This window comes from Nicotiana tomentosiformis, chromosome 3 (assembly GCF_000390325.3).
Source record: "Nicotiana tomentosiformis chromosome 3, ASM39032v3, whole genome shotgun sequence".
Lineage (NCBI taxonomy): Eukaryota > Viridiplantae > Streptophyta > Magnoliopsida > Solanales > Solanaceae > Nicotiana > Nicotiana tomentosiformis.
The window spans coordinates 116,328,127-116,337,557 of NC_090814.1; the positions used below are offsets into that span (position 1 = coordinate 116,328,127).

General features: G+C 35.0%; 1 pseudogene; it reads right to left on the reverse strand.

Annotated features, from left to right (window-relative positions):
- Window positions 1–4,207: 4,207 nt before the first annotated feature.
- LOC104108456 (protein MIS12 homolog) lies at window positions 4,208–8,801 on the reverse strand (annotated as a pseudogene).
- Window positions 8,802–9,431: the final 630 nt, after the last annotated feature.

The window sequence follows — 9,431 nt, forward strand, 5'->3', positions numbered from 1 at the left end:
ATAGACCCAAAGAATGGAGCAAGTGGATTTCACATGCTGAGTTTTGGTATAATACCAATTACCAATCAACTATTGGTATGACTCCATTCAAAGCATTGTACGGCTATGAACCACCCTTGCCGACCTTTGAGCTAATTTCTTAGTCAAAATTGGACTCAGTAGATCAGCTGTTGAAGGAACGACAAATCATTTACAAAAGATTGAAAGAGAATTTGACCAAGGCACAAAACCGTATGAAACAGTACGCAGACTCCAAAAGAAGTGAGAGAGAATTTGTGGTAGGAGACATGGTCTTCCTGAAATTGCAACCATATCGTCAAACTTCAGTAGCAATGAGGAGGAATTTGAAATTGGCAGCCAGATTTTACGGTCCTTATGAAGTAATTCGTAAATTGGGCCCGGTGGCTTACGAGTTAAAATTATCCCCAAGCTCGAAGATTCACCCAGTATTTCATGTGTCTCAATTGAAGAAGAAGATTGGGGACAGAGTAATTCCCTCCCAAGAACCTCCATTTTGCTCTGATGATGGTCAAATCCTTGCTGAACCAGTTGCAATTCTGGACAGAAAAATGGTCAAAAAAGGAAATAAAGTAGTTGTACAAGTGCTAGTTCAATGGGCAAACCTCTCAAGAGAAGAAGCGACATGCCAATTGCAGTATTGAGCCCATTATTAGTTAGCTCTTATCTTGTTGGTCTTTATTCCCTAAACGGCTATAAGCCTCAATTAAGGACAAGTGTCCAATTATAATACTAGTTTGTTAGGAAGACAGCTGTAGCTAGCTGAATATCCCCTATTTATCTTACTTTGTATTCAGAAAGAAGGAATGAATGAATTAGAAATTGCTTAATTTTCTTTCTTTTTTATTTTTTCTTCTTCCCAACAATCCAAATATGTAGCCATGAGTGCTAGGTGCTACAATGGTCTATCAAACTCATTAAATAATTATGCAAGTCCAGCTAGCCTTTATTAGTCTTCCAATATCACTTCTTATTGGAACTTTTGTTTTGTTAAATCAACAAAGCTAGCTAGTTGAAAATCAAATAGGAGCAATAAGATATGCAGAACAACAAAAAAATTCAATGATTGAAATTTGATGTGAAATCATTAGTTAGAAAATTTTGTTGAGTAAGATTTCGAACGCTCGTACTTATTTAGACAACAATTGCTTTACTTGCATTTCAAGTTACCAAAATTTTCCTTTATTTCAAAACTTTCCATAACCTGGACAATCTCGGAAATATGAGATTCCTTCTTCTATACTAACCCTTACCCTGCTTCTCAAGTTACCATTTTATTTCCTTATTTCAAAATTTTCCGAAAGAACTTAGGAAAATTGAGAATCCTATTTCTACACAAACTAGGCTTTCCTCAAAGTCTATAAAAGCGTTACACGGCTTGAACAACTGATCACCATCTTCTCTTGCATTCTTTTTGGCTTACTAAATTGCTCTCTGTATTATCGCCCCAACAGAAATTGAAGATGGTGAATCTACAAACTTCTGTTGAATATAGAGTTATAACAGACGATTCTATCATTCCAAGGACGAAGAACAGCAACAACCCTTCTTCTGAGACGTTTTTCATGATCCAAGTTCGGGTTCAACAATTCCTTAAGTATCTGCAAGAGGAAGGGGATTCTATAATGGAGGCACCAGACAGTCCACTAACTGTCAAATCTTTCTACTTGCCGAGTGACGCTGTGATGCACGACGATGATAGCATTTACGAAATACTATGCTCTGTTGGTGTGCCGCTTTATTCAATGGTGCCCATCATCCGACGCGTCTCTTCCTTTGCTCGGAACCTGATGTCTCAACCTACCAATTTCGGACGCCCTCTGATTCCTATTGTTCTGGGCATTGCGATTATTACTTGGGATCCCACAGACGCTGTGACGGCGCACCAGAGGAAATTTGGTGAGATTGAAGAAGAGCCCACGGCTAAACGCCAAAGTAAAGATGAACGCCAATACAGGGTTTGCCTTACACCAGTTTTAGGTATAAGGTACAGGGCTGAAGTCCAGTAGCGGCTAATTCATAACTAGAAAGTTAATTACAATGAGGAGAGAAAGCGATGTAATTTTTGATTATTTTTTAGTTCCAGCCAATATTTTGTAGACTGTAATTAAGCCAAATAATATGTTTTTTCATTACTTCTATAGCAAGCTGGGTGATATATTTTTACTCGTTATACTAGTTATTTCAATTTACTTGCGGTTTCCAGTTCATCTTTCAATTTATTATATGTACAATTATTTGATCTTATATCTTTTTCAAAAATAAACCACCAGGTTTTCATTCTCTCGGAACATTATTAGTTCTCTGTCAAAGCTGCCTTAACCCAAAGGAATATAGATGAAAGTACAAACTTCCGATGTAGCGTGATTGCTAAATTTTTTTCTGAAACATCAAATTAATGTTCGTGTTTTAAATGGATAATTTAGTATTAGACTAGGCAAAACTTTTCGATTAGAAAGGACAAGTTTGGTGGCTAAGAGACTATGTTACCAGTTGGATTTGATTGCCTCTTGACAATTGCTTTACAAATAGGAGTGTAATCTCATAAGTGAAGTTTGGGAAGGTAGTGTGTACGCAGATCTTACCCCAACCCCTACCTTGTGAAGGTAGAAAGGCTGTTTCCGATAGACTCTCGACAAAAGAACAATGACATAACTAGTTTCCTCTTGTCTTGTTAAAAAGAAAATACTACTTAATCCAAGGCATTTTATGTGGTTATACCTACAAAAGTAAGCCCGCATGGATTATGAATTTTTTGGGAAATTTCTCCAAATTTAACACGAGAGTTGTTTTGGTTTATAAAGAGATAAATTTATTTTAGTTTGGGCAAAGGTCCAAATATGCCCTTATACTATAGGAAATTGAGCACATTTGCCCTTCGTTAATACTTTATCTCAAATATGCCCTTACCGTCACATAGTTGGTCCATATATACCCTTAGAGTTACACAGTTGGCCCATATATGCCATTTTCGAAACGGAATACATCCAAACTAATTAGCTCTTTCGTTAATTGTATTAAAGTGTATTACAAACACTATTTCCTTTGTATTAGTACTTTTTTTTCTTTACCTTTCTCTTTTCTTTCTTCTTTTTTCTTTTCTTCTCTTTTTTTTCCTTTTTCTTTCTCCCTTATCCGTTTCCTCCATTACTGATGTCTTTTCTATTTTCGTCACCAATTTCACTTGACAAAACTCATGAATTCCAATTATTAAGAAAATTCTCCCATAAGATAATCAAGTTTCAATTTCACTGGCCCTCTAAATAAATGAAATTAAATTATTCCAAAAATTATGGTTTAAACTTTAAAATAATATAAAAAAATCTCAACCTTTAACAATACTCAAAAGACCAAAATATTTAAATTGTTTCTAGAAAGATAATTTAATGATTAAAACCCTAGAGTTCAAGTTGTAGTGTTATAAATTTGAGTTGTTAATCTTTTTTCGGCTGGACATTTTCTATTTTTTTATTAACTATGTAAATTAGGGGTGTACATGGAATGGGTTGGTTCGATTTTTATCAAAATCAAACCAAACCCATTATATCGGTTTGGATTGTTCGGTTTTGTTGGATTTTCAAATTTTTTGTTACATAAATATTATTTCAATCTTACTTTGTTAAATTTTTAAAAACTAAATATATGTTCAGTAAAAATTAAAAAATTGAAAAATATAAGATCTATAAAAATATTCTTATGGGAGAATTTTCTTAATAATTGAAATTTATGAGTTTTGTCAAGTGAAATTGGTGATGAAAATGGAGAAGACATCAGTAATGGAGGAAATCGGATATGGGAGAAAGAAAAAGGAAAAAAAAAAGAGAAAGATAAAGAAAAAAGTACTAATAAAAAGAAAATAGTATTTGTAATACACTTTAATACAATTAACGAAAGAGTTAATTAGTTTGGGTGAATTCCGTTTTGATAAGGGCATATATGGGCCAACTGTGTAACTCTAAGAGCATATATGGACCAACTATGTGACAATAAGAGCATATTTGAGCTAAAGTATTAACGAAGGGCAAATGTGCTCAATTTCGTATAGTACAAGGGCATATTTGGACCTTTTTCGTTTTAGTTTTAAGTTGCATCGATGGCAGTGTGCGACTACTATGGGTACTGGTTATGATACTCTATTTCCTATTGGTACATTCAGAAAGGTTTAGATTTTTGTATCTCACAAAGAAGCTAGTCTGCACAATATATATATAAACTTTAAAGCAATGTCAAATAGTGTATATTAAAAACAGCAAAAACAGAAGAGAGGAAAAAAGGCACAGATTTTGCAACTTGTTAGGTAATTATTAACAGCAAGATTACCTATCCCCATTTCAAGGCTTAGAAAGCAAGATTCAATAGAAGTAGCACAATGGAAGAAATGCAAAGGGCAGGGTGTTTTACGCCCTTCCATAATTCTCCAGACAATGAAGCAGCAGGAGGAGGTTTACTGGTTACTAATTTTTCTTTGGAACAATGGTAACTACACCTGCTTGTACGTGCAACTCTGTAGACGCCTGTGCTTGTCAATATATAAATGTCTTTTCTACTGTCTTCCCCTAAGGAGAAAACGTATCCTATAGCAGGCATAATACCCTCTGCAATTGACTCACAATGTATTGGAGAATCTTGCACGCACCTATATTGGATTTTTGAACTTGTGAAATTTCTACTATTTTCAGGATTTTCAGTACCTGACCATATTCCATCTGGATGTAAGTCTATGTACAAGTACCTGATAATTTGAATTCAAAATCAGGTTGAGCTAATTTATGAAACAGTACACATGTACCGAGCTACCAAGTTTGTTAGCAAAGAAAAAGATGCAAACCTTCCATAAAGACAGGGATCAGTTTGAGACCTACAGAAGTAGCCACCAGTTATGGAAGCAGAACCAATAGTCTTATCAGCTTCAGAGTGGTTGTATCCCCTGACTGTGAATATGAGACTATTGGAGCTAGAACAAGTGCTTTCTTTTGTGGCATTGCTTGGTTTGTAGGGATAAGGGCCTTCGTAGATGGACCAACCATAGTTTCCACCCTTTGTTATCATATCAATCTCTTCATACTGGTCCTATAAGATGCAGGAAGGGAGATAGTAACTTCAATAAGTGCAGACAATACTTCTGGCAAAATAACATCCTAGCAAGGTGTTTTAGAGTTTGGTTTGATGACTAAATCAGACTTCAACTAGAAAGCCAAGGCCTTCAACTGAAGAAATTCCTCCTAACATTACTATAGGTTTTCTGAGGCCTCAGCATTTTCAATTAACTAGAGAAAAATTCTTACATTACTAAGAACCTACAAGAACACTTCTTCACAGCATCAGTAAATTAAGCCACCGTTTAGTCACGAAGAGTCTTTATATCATCCCCAAATACTTGAAGTTCCTCCAGTGTCGCACTCAGTAGGCCTACAAGATAATATGCAATATTTAGCGCGTAAATTCTATCAAGGGCATTGTCAGACAATAAAATTAAGTTTGCCAGAATGCTCACCTTCATCATTGTTCAATCTAAACATTTCCCCATTTGAAGTGCGAATTTTTTTTGCTCTTCGGTGCTCAGTGTCCTCCACCATTCTGGTTGCCAAATTCTCCACTTTGGTTTGAAAATCTGATGCAGTTCGTACCAGTTCTGGCAAAAATGGCCAATTAAAAGAACCATATTCAATAACTTGAATTTAGTAGAATTATATCATTAAGAAGCACAAAGCCCTGCAACGGAAAATTTCGGGGTGATATTCCCGTATTAAGGATTTCAAATTTGGAGTGCAATCACCATTTCAATTCCATAAAGGAATTACATAATAAGCTGAAGTAGGAAAAGTTTAGAAGTAGAAGCTGGATTAAGTCGATTCCACTCTCAAATTTAAGAGAAATTAGATGATCAGCACATTATGCAAAAACACACACATGCCTACTTTTCTCACAAGCTACAACCACATCTTCTGCAAATTCAATCTTCTATTTGGCCAAAGATAGACATCCAGTTTCAGCCGTCCTTCTATCTTCTTCCCTTCTTCGCTGTTTTATTGTTGCTAGGACATTAGAAGCTATATCAAGGTGCAGAACCCCAAAAAACTGACCATACCCATGAATCTGTGCAGATAGTTAATTTTCCATAGTTGGCTGAACCTCCCTTGGAATGGAAGAGCAAGGAAACAATTAATAGCAAGGTGGAAAATTCCAAGCCACTCAAGGTCTTGGCAAAGGAAGAAAGGTAACCTATATTAGTTGGAAAAGAGAAAACTAAAAAACAAACACCGCCTTATCTTTCTTCTAGATTTCATGGTATTCTTATTTTTCTTATGACTGTTGTGGTGATACTAATATTTACTAATATTGTCTCCCTTTGCTTTGCATTTTTCTTCTGGATTTCATGGTGTTCCTATTTATCCTATGATTGTTGTTGTGATACTAATATTATCTCCCTTTTTGTCCTTTTTGTCTTTTTGTTTTTTGAGCCGAGGGTCTTTCGGAAACAGCCTCTCTACTCCTTCGGGGTAGGGGTAAGGTCTGCGTACACACTACCCTCCCCATACCCCATTAGTGGGATTTTACTGGGTTGTTGTTGTTGTTGTATCCAAGGCAGGTATAGTTCATATGAAAATCCAGAATCATTTGCAGTAACACATATCCTTATTTAGCCCATCTGCAGAAGGTTCGGATCCGAAAAATAAAAGAGGCATTATCTAGTCATAAAACGCCACATACGTGCTATTTTCAGTAATAAAGGCTTGTATCCACAGAAAGGTATCAGATTAAGTCGCTATTTTCCCAAAATGGTTTTTCATGACTCCTCAAGTCAAGAAGAATTTACGAAGTTGAAGCTTTGCAGAAAAATATTTACCTTCAAACTTCTCATCCGCTGCCAGTTGCTGATACAACTCCAACGCTTCAATAAGAGAAGCAGCAGAGTGGTCACTTAACATGGACTGCCTTTCGAGAGCTTGTAGTTCTCTGTTGAGCTCAGCAGACTCTTTTCCCACCTGGAGAGATCATAAATTGCAAAGGAAAAAATTATCAATTTATAAAGACATAAAGCATCTACTAATTTGCTGAGGATCCCCTACCTCAGAAATCTTGTTCCTTAAGAAATCCAACTTTTCATCTAGTTCAGGATTCTCAACAGCATTAATATCAAATGAAGTGTCACCAGACGGTCCATCCTAGATAAACATGCCAAAAGTAATATTAATTCATAGATAAAAGTGTCAAGTAGCCATCAGCAGATAATGAATCAATTTTTAATAAATAACATTTAAAGAATAAAATCCATGAATAGTGGTCACCGAGATTGAGATTTCATCACCACTCAGGCATTCTGCTCATCTAAAGAGCTCCATTTACTCCCAATCAGACGAATTATCAATAGAAGATTGATGCTTATATTCCTTCTACTTTCTAATAATTGTACATGGATATAACTGCAGGTTTGCGATAGTTGCCTCTTCAATTGTGCACTTTCAGTAGGATGTGGAATGGAAAGCATGCTCTTTGACCCATATCCATATGAACAACTTGCACCAATCTTCTCCACTCCTACAGTTATCCTTTTACTATTTGGCAACAAAGTGGACCAAGCTGAATGACAGCATTTTCTATCTGTATGCTATCACGGAAAGACTCTAACCAACTGGTCCAGACACTCCTATTTCTTAGGGAGACAGAGATGGTTGAAGACCCAATGGACAATCATCTCACTATAAACAAATTATTTTTGTTCTCAAACTCCATATCTGTAACTTGACATGTGCAATTGAACAAAATTAGGCAGAATGATTAAACAGATCACATCCAAAATAAAGATTTTAGTGCTCAAATATGCATTCTTAAACAAGGGATGGTATATAAGCATGGGCGGAGCTAGGGAGCATAATGGGGGTTCACTCGACGAAAAAGTACACAGTATATATAAGGTAAAAGTTTATTTTATGTGTATGTATTAGATGTTGAATCCCTTAGCTTCATCGCGTCTTTAATTTTTATAGTTTTTGAATCCCCTTGATGAAATTCCTGCATTCGCCATTATATATAAGTAAAACGGACATGTTTAAAATTTACTAAGAGAGGGATTGGATTTCCAATATGCAGAAAATGAAGCTTTACAGTTGATATGAAACAAGTTATATTTCTCAACCGAGGTAAAGAAAAAACATCAATAATAGAGAACATACAGCTTTAGGCAAAGAGAACCCATGCGGAACCTTAAAGCAGTTGTGCAAACAGTACTTCTCCCATAAACTCAACCGCTTGTCCAGAGTCAATTGGATCATTTACTTAATTTCAGCCACACCCTACAAATGAAATTTTTTGTCTGTCAGTGGCCTGAGCTGCTTAAACTAAACAATACATATAAAAAAAAAAAAAAAAAACAATGAAAACCAACCTCTTTTAGATCTTCCGATCGATTAGTGCCTTCAGTTTTCAGAAGATTTGCTGCCTCTCTACAGAAGGTCATAAAGAAAAACTAAACAGCACTAGAATTTGGACGAAAATTAGTTGGACATGAAGGAAGGGAACTCCTACTTACTGGTGGAAGAAATCAAAAGCATCGTCAACTAACTCGTCTACAATATTGAGGGCCTCGTTGACGAAGAGTTTCGGATTTAGGTTCAATGAATCGAACTCTTTCTCGCTCTCGCTGCCTTCCATTTCCTCCTCACTTTCCAATTTGCTCGAAGATTTGGCGCTTCTGCAATTTCAATTTTCTTAATTCAAGGGATTTTCGTCTAGCCGAATTATCCAAATAAGGATTTGAAAAAAACTACACATTAAAGGATAATGATTTGTTACTTGGGACAAGATAATTGAATATAATTAGATCCATGTCATTTTCAGCAAAATAAAGTAACAATAGATCATCATACCTAATTTTTTTAAAATAATAGTTATATGGATTATATTAATTTATTTATATTGTATATCAAATGAATATTTTTAATAAACTTGTATAATTTTATCTTACCTTTCATCTGTAACTATTATAACTCATCCGCCTGCTTTGTCTTTTTCCATTAAATGGTTTCACTATTACTAATATGTAAATTACATCTGAAAAGTACAGAATAAAATTAGTAATAAATATCAAGTAATAATGTAAAAAATAATTCATAAAATCCTAAAAGAATTACCCAAGACAGTGCCATCACTAAAAAATTTCCTCCTCTTCCAATAATACAAAATCATTTGAAATTTTATGAGTGGGAATGCCATCAAAATATTCCTTTACAATTGACTTGTTAGAAAAAGTCATTTCAACTTTTCTTGTGCACAAAGAGTAACTATTTTAACACGATCTAATCAGTTATTAACAATATAATCGCTTTTATTTGATTTAAAGAAGTCCTTACACTTTTTAACATGATTATTATTTGAATAGTATCACTCAAATCCCTATCTCTTATTAAAAATTT